At 44.7% G+C, this 9,405-nt stretch overlaps 1 protein-coding gene and 1 long non-coding RNA gene across 9 annotated transcripts in view; one reads left to right on the top strand and one right to left on the bottom strand.

Annotated features, from left to right (window-relative positions):
- The window catches only part of IRF2 (interferon regulatory factor 2), an 86,978-nt gene extending 86,409 nt beyond the window's left edge, over positions 1-569 (bottom strand). The window contains exon 1 of one of the 2 annotated variants that reach the window (XM_047856790.1): positions 401-569. The gene's annotated coding sequence lies outside the window, so the exon portion shown is untranslated. Of the gene's footprint in view, positions 1-2; positions 56-400 lie in introns of those variants that run through there. The other variant, XM_047856789.1, reaches the window with a different exon arrangement.
- A 187-nt stretch (positions 570-756) lies between these two features.
- Positions 757-8,369, top strand: LOC125164207 (uncharacterized). Of its 7 annotated transcripts, none has more exons than XR_007151677.1 (3): positions 757-875; positions 2,013-6,225; positions 7,500-8,369. It is a non-coding gene; the product is annotated as an uncharacterized LOC125164207 (long non-coding RNA). The 7 variants fall into 7 exon arrangements; XR_007151681.1 differs by having other exon boundaries at positions 849-875; positions 2,911-6,225; XR_007151678.1 differs by lacking the exon at positions 757-875 and adding an exon at positions 883-1,019.
- Positions 8,370-9,405: the final 1,036 nt, after the last annotated feature.

Here is a 9,405-nt window from a genome sequence, read left to right on the forward strand (position 1 = left end):
ACCTGGGGCGCAGAATCACACAGAGCAGGTCTGTGTCCATGGAGCCAACCTCTCCGCATCTGCAAATCCAAAAGTGAAATTAAACCTCCACCAACCTCCTCCTCCTCCTCCTCCTCCTCCCTCTCTACCTCCTCCTCCTCCTTGCAGCCTCAGCAGCCCCAGTAGCAGCAGCAACAGCAGCAGAACCTGCTTCCCCTAAAATCAGATGATCCGTAAGAGCTCCGACTGTTCCTCCAAAAATCGGCATTAATATTTATGAACCCCAGCCTTCTCCGTCTGCAAAACACTGTGTCAAACCATCAGGACACGCGCACACACACATCCCCTCCAGTCCTCACAAACATGCCCTCGAGAAAAACACACACGCACAGTCACAACTATTATTTGAAAAAAATGTTACCTCTCAGTGTGCTTTTTCACACTACCAATACAATTCCGCAAGGTTTAAGTGTTGCTAGGGTGTGTGAAATGGAAATGAAAGCCCGTCAGTTGAATAATCGCAGGAGCAAAACTAAAAGTTACTCCCCGGCTTGCCTGAGAACAGTCCAGATCGAAAGCAAAACAAGGAGAGGAAACTGCGAAGAGCTGAGGCTGGAAATCCCCCCACCCCCCGCCCTCTTCCCTGCCTGGCTCCCTCCCTCCCTCGCCTCCCCCCTCCGCCCTCCTCCCTCCGCCCTTCCTCCCCAGTGTTTGTTTCAAGCTTGTGCAACCCGGAGGTGGAGGCGGAGGGAGGGCGCGAGCGGCCGGGCCGGGAGGTGCGGAAGTTCGCCGCGGCTGTTCATTGGCAGGCCGAGCCGCTTTCATCATTTCTCGGAAAAGTCAATTTCATTTTCACTTCCCCACGGCGCGGCGGCGGGAGCAACAAGCGGCTGCTCGTGAGTCTGCCGTTGGCACACCGGGACGCTCACACTCGCCGCGCTCACACTCGAGGCGGGGTGGGGGGACGTGGGGGTCCCGGGGCGACCGGGAGCCCGCTTCGTTTCAGGGCCGAAGCTCGCGGCTGTAGGAGAGGAAAGCAGGTACCCGACCCTCCCTCCATCCTCAGGGTTACCTGAAGGTTGGGAAGGAAGGAGGAGGAGGGCGGCAGGGGGAGCCAAGGGGCTCTTGCCAGCCTGTTGGTGGGGCAGGTGTCAGTGGTGTTTAGCACCGCTGTGTTCAGAGCGGATGAAAATTCACTCTGCAACGCTGCCCGCCTCAAAGGAATAAAAGGAACTGACGAGACAGCAATACTTAGATATTAATTCAAGAACTGGGCCGAGCGAGGACTTGGCGACCTTAACCTTATTTGAACCCTCATCAGTGGTTGAGGGTGGAACCATTTGAAAGATGCTGCCATCTCGGGCACCACCTGGCGCTCTGTTTGGGGGCGATAAGGAAGGCCTTCCCCTAGTCCGTCAACAACAGCACACTCCAGACTGAGTTCTCGCCAGTGCAACAGAAGTTACCTAATGCAGGATGAGATGCACGAGGGTGTGAATTAATTGTATTTCAAGATGTCTTCATCGTGGCTGGTCCAGGAGAGAATCTTTGTACTGTGGCACTTCCAGCCAGATTCAAATCCGGCCTCTTTTAACTTATTAGCTGGGCATGCTCCCTCTTGTTGCATAACCTAAGGCCTTAGTTTTCAATGCTGTGAAATGGGGATAAATGATAAAATGCAAGAATACAGGTACAGCACCTGTCACCTTCAGGGTGTGTTAGTTCAGACTAATACAGTTCATTTGGGACCTACCACTTTTGGGGACTTTGCTTTAAAGTTTATTTATTTTGAGGAGGGGGGGAGGGAGGGAGAAAGAACGAGTGGGGGGAGGGTCAGAGAGAGGAGGTACAGAGGATTCCAAGAGAGCAGGCTTGGTGCTGACAGCAGAACAATCCATGAGATCGTGACCTGAGCCAAAGTCAGACGCTTAACCCGCTGAGCCACCCAGGCGCCGGGGAGGGGTGGGGGGTGGGGGGGTCCTTTGCTTTAAAAGCATCAATTCTCATCTAATTATACCTGTTTCTTCCCCCAGGTGCAGTTTAATCAGCTTCTCCCAAACTGATCTAACAAAGAAAGACCCTTCCTGGGAGGCCATAGTTATGTACAGGCAAACACTTTTCTAAAAACATAACTCCAACATCCCTCCTTGCCACAGAAGTATTGAGTTCTAGGGACTGGAAAAAGAAAGCATCTGAAGACGCCTGTGTGGTTAGGAGACAGCCAGCCGAGTGTTTAGGATTCTGTCTTCTACGTGATCTCAGCCATAGACACACACATTCCTTCTCATCCTCTCGCCTCTAATACCATCTGCCATAGCTACTCGCTTTCCTATTTCACATAACAGTGACCACGACAGGCAGTTGGAGTCGTCCTATACAAAGTCTGTAGGGCGGTTGTCACTCTTTGCCCACCTGCAGACCCAAGTTAAAAACCCCAGCATCCATTCAATCGGTAGCATCCTGCTGGCTTGTTACTACTCCCAAATCCGGACCCGGCCCTCCCCATCTGCCCTGTATTGCCTTCATTCAGTGATGAACCCGCCTCCAGCTGTGCTCCCAGGTTGTGCTCCCCCGGGCTAGCAGCCACACTACTGTCCAATTAAGTAGAAAATCAACTCCAAATAAAGCGCGTTCCAACCCTAACTCCACCCCTCAAAAACCTCTCCCAGCCTTCAGAATAAAATCCGTATTATTTAACAAAACATATAAAATCAGTATAATCTGGCACCAAAGTCCTTTCCCAGCCTCATCTCCTGCTCCAGGGCCCCACAAGCCCTCGGCAAACCAGCTGCCACTCCTGGTTGTGAAACAACAGAGCCATCCTCTTGTTTGTTGTTTTATGCTGAGCATGGTGCCCTGCACGCAGGCGCTCAAATAAATGCTTGTGAGTGAATAATTCCTTGCCCTTTTGTTTCTCATGAAATATTTTAGACTCCATCAGAGTCTTTTATTAACACGTGGTGACCGATACTCGTACAGAATGCCGAAGAGTTGAAAGAAAAACATAAGCCACCTGGAATCTCAGCGGTCGGGAACTGAGGTGCTGATGTTTTTATGTATTTCCTTCTCGTAATTTTTCTAAAGGGCTGTTTCCAGCCTTCACCGACTCCGTCTCTCTGTGCCTTGTAGCAGTGCCCATCCGGGTGCCTGGGTGACTTTCCTCTGTCCTGTTCTATTTCCTGGCTGGCTCCTCTTCTGCGGCCAGCCCCCTAAAGTACGGTGTTTCCAGACATTCCATCCTAAACCCTTCTATTTTCTCATTCCGCGTGCTTTCTCTTTGAGTGCTCTCACTCATGCCCACAGCTTCAGATATCTCTATTTGGTAATAGCTCCAAAGTGGATAGCTTCTGACGTCTGGGTGATTTACCTCCTAGATGTTCCTCGGGTTCAACAAATCATGCATGTCTAAAACTAAACTCATCACATCTTTCCCGACAACCTTGTATATGTGTCACCTCACTGACCCTCCAGGAAACTGGCAGAGATCGCTGACTCCTGCCTTTCCTGAGCCCCCCCTGGAGCTCCCTGAGGCATGGGTACTGTTTCCAATTTTTCAGGCCCTTAGACACATAAAGCATAGAATGAATTTCACTCAGTTCTTATGACCTTGATGACGTATCACTGCAGACAAAAGTTTAAATACGCCCCCAAAGTCCACATGGTATTGATATACACAGTCAGGAAATATTTCTCAGCTCTTTGATGAGATACATACAGTCACAAACCTCTGTGGAAAAGGGATCGATATAGCGAAATGCAACCTTTCTGAAAGTCTCTGAAAAAAGTAACCTTTGCCATACTGAAGAACTCTGACCAAACACCTAGGTCTAATGCAAAAACCACCGTTCAAGCAATCTTCTATAATGAAACCAGAGTGATCTCCTGAGTGAGGCATGTTAATATTTCACCGGTGGAATAGAACCTCCTAAAAGAAGATCCACCTGCACGCATTAGGAGTAATTTCTCTTCAAGGAAGTTAAGTAAGAGCAGTGATCAGCTGGACACATAGTGATTGATCTCTCCTTTCAAATGGGTTTTTAATTTATTTTTCTACCAAGAACAGTTTCATAAAATAATCATTCAAGTAACAGACTTTATTAAGTGCCCACAAACTTTTCACAGCACTGGGACTACAGCACTGAACCCAAACCATTGGAAACCTCTGCCTCCCAGGAAGGTCTCTTAGAGTCTAGTAAATTGGCATGTTAGTTTCCACTATATCATCCCAGTATCCCAGCATCACCTCCACCTATCATCACAGCTTTTAGAACTGTATATTAGAGTTAAGAACATGGAATATGATGGCTTACTCACTAAAGTGTTGAGTATAGTTAGGATTAAATCAGTAGCCCATAATCCATCGGTCAATTGATGTCCCAATTTTCTCCACCATATCACTGATCCCACTCTGTCCTGGCCACAGAGGCTCTCCTCCATGGTGTTATTCAGGGGATTATAAAATCATAGGAAATGAGTGTTCCACACTTGCAAGAGCAGTTGGCTCATACAGACCCATAGACTGCAGCTCTGCCCTCCAAAAAGTATTATTGTGAAGTCTACACTGAATAAATATACAGTCAAGTTAGATTTTAGTTGAGACAGAACGGTAAGGACATTGAAAAAGCCTTCTATCAAAGTTCAAAGATCAGAGCATCAAATCGGAGAAATTCTTGACTATTACCTCACGTAATTGTTCCTCCCATGTTACTGGAAACTCCGAAATGAGGTTCATTTTATTGCAATTATTCTCTGAAAATCATGAATTTAAATTGAGCCATATATTGCCCATTCCTTCGTAATAAATATTAATTTTGTCCTACTCTGATGAAGTCAGGGAAAAATATTCCTTAAAATTGCCAGGGTGTGTGTGTGTGTGTGTGTGTGTTGTATGTGTGTGTGTTTTGGGGGGGGGTGGGTGGAGAGAGAGATTTTCTTGTCTACAAGGAAAGCTTACAATTTTGAAAACTTCATAAATTGTTTTTTGCTAAAACGTCTCTGTTCCATCCCAAATAGCTTTGAAATATCCATTACTATATCCAAATGATAAAGTAGTACTTTCCTTTTTTAAACTCGGAAGGAAAAGAAAGGTGTCCATAGCTCTGCCTTGAAGTTCTTTAGAAAGAACTACTATAATAGTTTCAACTATTAAAAATATTTTGAACAAATACATTTCAAGTTTTTAACATAAATTCAGCAAACCACAAGATTCACTGGGTCCAGATCATTTGGTGAATTTTCTGTTACAGTTTCCTCTCTTTCTCTGCAAGTTCCTCACAGCCTGTGAAGCTCGATGCCAGTGTGTTCTCTTTCTCCCCAAACTTCCTAGCGTTGCGAATGACGCACTTTCACTGTTTGAAAATGTTTGGAAGTTTGCCAGTCAGAAAGACAGAAGAGTGTCATAAAACAAAGGATTGAGAGTATTTTTAAGTCTCTGACTTCCTTGGGGAAAACAAAAAAAAAAAGTCATCTCCACTAAATCCAAAAGTACATGACAATTCACACCGGCTCCTGGTGCTGCCTCCTTAGCCTCTGATGTGAGTCGGTGACATTTCCCGCCCATGTGTGCCCAGCCCTGCCATGCCCCCGGTACTGAGAGCTGCCATGAAGGAAGTAGGAACAAGACAAGCCCTGGCTCTCCGGGACCTTACATTCCAGTGGGGGTGATGTCAACAGACAAACCAACCAATAACATAGTTACAGATTTGTATTGGTGTTCTGAAGGAAATAAGCAAGAGCTCCCCCTGAAAACACTGGCAGAATCTAGGTGGTCAGGGAAGGTTCCCCTGAGAAAATGGCTTGAAGGTATTCGTTTCCTGGGGTTGCCATTACAAAGGACCATACACTGGGCAACTTAAACAACAGCACTGTATTGTCTCACAGTTAGGAAGCTGGTAGTTCGAGATCCAGGTGTCACAGGGTCGGTTCCTTGTGAGGCCGACGGAGGGATTTGCTCCATGCCTCCTGCCTTCCGGTGCTTTGCCAGGACTCTTGGGCCTTCTTTGGCTTGCAAATGATCTCTGATCTCTGCTTCATCTTCGCCAGGTGTTCTCTGGGGAATGCACCTGAGTCCAAACTTCTTTTATGAGGACACCAGTCATTGGATTCCTGGCCCACCCTACTCCAGGATGATCTCATCTTCAATTACATCGGCAAGGACCTGTTTCCACATAAGGTCACATTTTGAGTACTGAAGGTTATGACTTCCACAAATGAATGGAGTGGCGGACACAATTCAACACGTAACAGGTACCAATTATGCGCTGAAGCCGTTGGGCAGAGGAAAGAGTGGGGGACTAAGGCCCTAAGAAGCAAAAGGGTCTGGCATATTCTGGGAATGGAAGGAATGTGTGACTTCAGAGTTATAGAGGGAAAGAAGGCCCTGGGCAGACACCAGATGGAGAAGTTTGGACTTTATTCTGCCATCAATGGGAAGATTTCCACAGGTTCTGTGGTTTTAAAAGGTCCTGTTATAAATTTCCCGATTGCCGCCTCAACAGTGAAATGCAAGGATTTCTTAATTTGCTGGTTTCTAACGAGAATGTACAACTGTTTTCTCATTGCCCTCTCCCTTATATGTTGAATTTGCTAGGGAGATACAACACATTTATGATCCTTGAAACAGTTTTGTCTTTTTATATTCATTTTTAATTCCTCAGTTAAAATATTTATTTCCTGTTATGGGGCGCCTGGGTGGTTCAGTTGGTTAAGAGTCCTACTCTTGAATTCAGCTCAGGTCTTGATCTCATGTTCATAGGATTGAGCCCCACATCAGGCTCCATGGGATTCTGCTTGGGATTCTCTCTCCTTTTCTGTCTGGCCCTGTCTCTCTGTCTCTCTGTCTCTCTGTCTCTCTCTCTCAAAATAAATAATATAAACATTTTTTAAAAAGCAAAAAAATATTTATTTCCTGTTAACTTTCTCTCTGATTTTCATCTGCAAAAATAAAGTAAGTTTTTTCTTCATTCTCTTTACCCCTCAAGAAACTTCCCTTAAGGAAGAGGGAAAAAGAGAAGAAATATTCAACTGAGGTAATTTCCTCAGACTGTTTTGAGTGAACAGTGATCATTTTCAGAGGTTCGGTCACCACAAAATCAATATTCATTCCAAAGTTCAGTGGCTCCAAATGTATTCAAGTTTTTTGATTTCCAAAAATTTTCAGATCTTTTTCTTCTGTCAGAAACTCCATGTGTAATAAATCGTTTTCACAAAACTGAATTTTTGTTGGCAGAACAATCAGCGTAAGTAAAACTCCATGGTTTGCCTTGAACGTTTTGTAAGTTGAAAGCAAATGTTGGTTTAAACAGCCCATCACATATTTTCTCAACCTCAAGCTGTGGATCTTGGTTTCTGCACTACTCCCTCCTTGATGACCGAAAAAGGTCCACTTTTTTCTGTTTTACATACTGAGGTTCTGGGTAAGATTCCATTTAGGGAAAAGGTTCTGTTGCTTTAAAAAAAAATTTTTTTTTTTTCATTTAAAAACTAAGCCACAAAAACTGGCTGTTCGTTTTCATTTTCAGACAACTGGAGATAAGAGAGAAAACACAACCAACCATGAGTGGAAAGGCGTTCAGACTGAAGGAGAGAAAGAAATACGGATACCAAGCGACAGTGGTGGTTGTACACATTGATAGAGTGGAACCAGCCACATGAGAGGTACCCACATATAAGGTCATCATCAACGTGCTCAATTGTCTCCCGTTTTTCTTTGTTTCTCTTTCCCATCTTTGATAAGAACTTCTCATCTTTGCAGTGATGCAGAACCAACAGAATCATGACCTCTTGTTTCCATGTATGCAGTTGAGGTCATGCGTTTATGACACCTTTGGGCAAAACTTTTTCCCTCATTGAGAAACTGGCGAAACATTACCGCAATCCCGTCATCTTTCACAAGACTTATCCGTGTGTTCCCACATACAAACTGTTCCTTTTGTTGGTATTTTTGCTTATGATGAACTTAAGATAAATAGGATAGTAGGAAATATTTGTGCCGCATTGAGGGTAAAAAGAAAATGGTTTTTTTTAATGTTTATTTTTGCGAGAGAGAGAGAGAGAGAGAGAGAGAGACAGAGTGTGAGCAGGGGAAGGGCAGAGTGAGAGGGAGACACAGAATGCGCAGCAGGCTCCCGGCTCTGAGCTGTCAGCACAGAGCCCGATGGCGAGATCGTGACCTGAGCCGGAGTCAGAAGCTTACCCGACTGAGCCACCCAGCTCCCTAATGTTTTATATGCACAGTATAACCACCCCAAAGATATCTTTATTAAATAAGACCAAACAGGGGCGCCTGGGTGGCGCAGTGGGTTAAGCGTCCGACTTCAGCCAGGTCACGATCTCACAGTGCGTGAGTTCGAGCCCCGTGTCAGGCTCTGGGCTAATGGCTCGGAGCCTAGAGCCTGTTTCCGATTCTGTGTCTCCCTCTCTCTCTGCCCCTCCCCCATTCATGCTCTGTCTCTCTCTGTCCCCAAAATAAATAAACGTTAAAAAAAAAAAATTAAATAAGACCAAACAGAACCACATCGAAACATAAACAGTGGTTGTCTCTGAGTGATGGAACTATGGCTAATTTTTTTCCTGTGGAAAAATTAACATTTTTAAGAATAGATTTTACTTTTATTAAAATAATATTTTAAATAATATTTAATAGGCAATTTCAGAGAATTATTTCTTGATATATGATCTTTATATAAATAACTTGTAAGTTTTAGCTAGCATAGTACTTCAAAAAAGAAAGCACTGATTAACAGACCTTATATTTTACACTACAGTCTTTTAAGAATTTTTGAACTATGTCTCTTTAAGTTACACGGAAGATGATTCTTCCTACAAATGTTATGTAGTTTCTCCTAATCTTTTATTTTATCAAAACATTCATTTTTATTTTTTTATTTTTTATTTTTTATTTTTTTAATTTTTTTTTTTTCAACATTTATTTTTGGGACAGAGAGAGACAGAGCATGAACGGGGGAGGGGCAGAGAGAGAGGGAGACAGAATTGGAAACAGGCTCCAGGCTCTGAGCCATCAGCCCAGAGCCCGACGCGGGGCTCGAACTCACAGACCGCGAGATCGTGACCTGGCTGAAGTCGGACGCTTAACCGACTGCGCCACCCAGGCGCCCCAAAAACATTCATTTTTAAAAACACATCTGTGTGGCCAACAGGCACATGAAAAGATGCTCAACGTCTCTCCTCATCAGGGAAATACAAATCAAAACCACACTCAGATATCACCTCACGCCAGTCAGGGTGGCCAAAATGAACAAATCAGGAGACTATAGATGCTGGAGAGGATGTGGAGAAACGGGAACCCTCTTGCACTGTTGGTGGGAATGCAAACTGGTGCAACCTCTCTGGAAAACAGTGTGAAGGTTCCTCAAAAAATTAAAAATAGACCTACTCTATAACCCAGCAATAGCACTGCTAGGAATT

This window comes from Prionailurus viverrinus, chromosome B1 (genome assembly GCF_022837055.1).
Source record: "Prionailurus viverrinus isolate Anna chromosome B1, UM_Priviv_1.0, whole genome shotgun sequence".
Taxonomy (NCBI): domain Eukaryota; kingdom Metazoa; phylum Chordata; class Mammalia; order Carnivora; family Felidae; genus Prionailurus; species Prionailurus viverrinus.